This window comes from Acyrthosiphon pisum, chromosome A1, assembly GCF_005508785.2.
Source record: "Acyrthosiphon pisum isolate AL4f chromosome A1, pea_aphid_22Mar2018_4r6ur, whole genome shotgun sequence".
Lineage (NCBI taxonomy): Eukaryota > Metazoa > Arthropoda > Insecta > Hemiptera > Aphididae > Acyrthosiphon > Acyrthosiphon pisum.
Genome location: NC_042494.1, coordinates 22,793,530 through 22,795,767, shown reverse-complemented (window position 1 = coordinate 22,795,767; position 2,238 = coordinate 22,793,530).

Sequence of the window (2,238 nt, the reverse complement as noted above, 5' to 3'; positions counted from 1 at the left end):
TTCGATCAAAAAACGGTCAGTGGTCACTGGTTTTAAAAGATCGGTGAATTTTTTCCTCTTACTATTTTAACCTTTTAGACTTTTCATTTTAACTAATTTTATTTCTAAGATATTTTATTTTATTCGTGATGATCTAACATTTGAACTTGATAAAATAAAAACTTTTTATGAAAAGCTGGTCTTCTCCAATAGCACTTTATCGTGTTATAAACATATAAAGTTGGCTATTCAGAAGTTCAATAATACATATGACGGCGCAAACAAATTAAGACTAATTTTATTGTTTATAAAGAAAGAAAGATTATATCTAAACAAAACTTTTGAAAATGTTCAGAGTCCTATAAGATATGCTGGCAATTATCCAAAGTAATTGTTAGAGTTGAGTTATATACGAGTATACGTATACATAATTTTTGAAATAAAAGCTAATGGTATACCATATACATATCGGTGTAGCTTTAAGGATGTATTCTCGTGTAATTACTAATATTAGGCTTCAAACTATTCGATTGAAAAGTCATTTTCCACAATTCGTCGAATAAAGAAGTATTTTAGGTTGTCTATCCGTTCTGAAAGGCTCAACAATTCAACAGTTTATTTTTTTTTACCCAAATATTAAATACATTTTATTTAATAACTAGTCCAGACTGTCCAGTATAACTCATAGTTCATATTAATATTTATTCGCGAGAATGGTGAAAGTAATTTTGAAGTTCTTTACTATGCAGCTGTGCAGCATAATATGTATTAATTACTGGTTTAAGGAGCAATAATATTTACAATTTCATTACTTATCTATAAATTATAATTAATTTGTGAAATTGAATTGGTGGCTGGTGCCCATGTTCATTAAAAATCGTGTTAATGTTGTCAATAGAATCATCATATACCATCCACTTACATTGTAGCGTTCTGATTGGTAATTTGATTATCTAAGACATTAGAACGTCTTGGACTACGTACAATTATAGACATACTACTACCATTTGACAAATCACTTATATCTGATACAATATCTAAATTAAAATAACAATAAGTTGGCATTTTTTTTCTAAAATAATTAACTTAAATAGTATTTTATATTTTTACCGGCCATTTCGTCATAGAAAATACAGATTCATTGAGATAATTCATCTTTTAATACACAGTTATACATAAATCAGTTATAAATTACAATAGTTACTCCTAAGAAATCATATGTAGGTGCCTAACTATACTACCTACACATAACATGAAAAAATCAGTGATATTAAATTGAATCTATGCTACTTTTATGTGTTTGAATTGAGCCGTATAGATAATAATATATAATAAATATTAAATAAAACATATGTATTAATCATTAATGTTTAACATGTTGGATATTTTTATTTAAATATTTAGGGAATAATATAGATATAATATAATTATATACTTATATATTTATAAATACCATTTGTGTTTAACTTTGTGCTAAATTTTAAGATACTAATAATAATCGTGGTTCAACATTAGTACCCGCGAATTTTTTTAATGCATAAATAGTCAGGGCTTAAGCTCCCCACCAAATTGAACCAATTTGCGCTTATGAGTTAGCATAATTTCTTTATACTTATTATTATTATTATATGATTAAAATAAAAACTATTTAATAATTAACATTATTATATTACCTACATAAAAAGTGTACCTATACAATCATACATAATAATAATTATTTTTAATATTTTTTAACTAATTAACTACTCTTTATACTTATTATTATTATGATTAAAAAAATACAATCACACACATTTTTCGGGAGACTACTCAGCCAACCTTCACATGGTGTCTTATAGGTAACGCTAATAGGCTTAAGGGACTCAACTCAAACAACCTAAAAATATTGGTCGGACTCAACTCCGATAACCTAAAAGTATCTGCTGGACCCAATTCAATATTTGGGACTCAATTCAATGTTTCCGAAAAAATTACCATCTAGAAAAATTATGTTTACATTTCTCTAGTTAGTAGATACTAATCAGTAGTAGTTGACGTAATACCTATTAAACTTTAAACCAATTTAAATATATATATTAAATTAGACAAAAATGTAATTTTATTTAATTTTTTAATTTTTTAATTTTTTTTTCTTAAGAAAATAAAAACCTCGATAACGGGACCATTGGCTTGGTGTAATTTTTATTATTATAATGTAGTAATTACTTACTTACTAGTAAACATATTTTCAATATTATTTTCTTCCTTATTAAAAACATT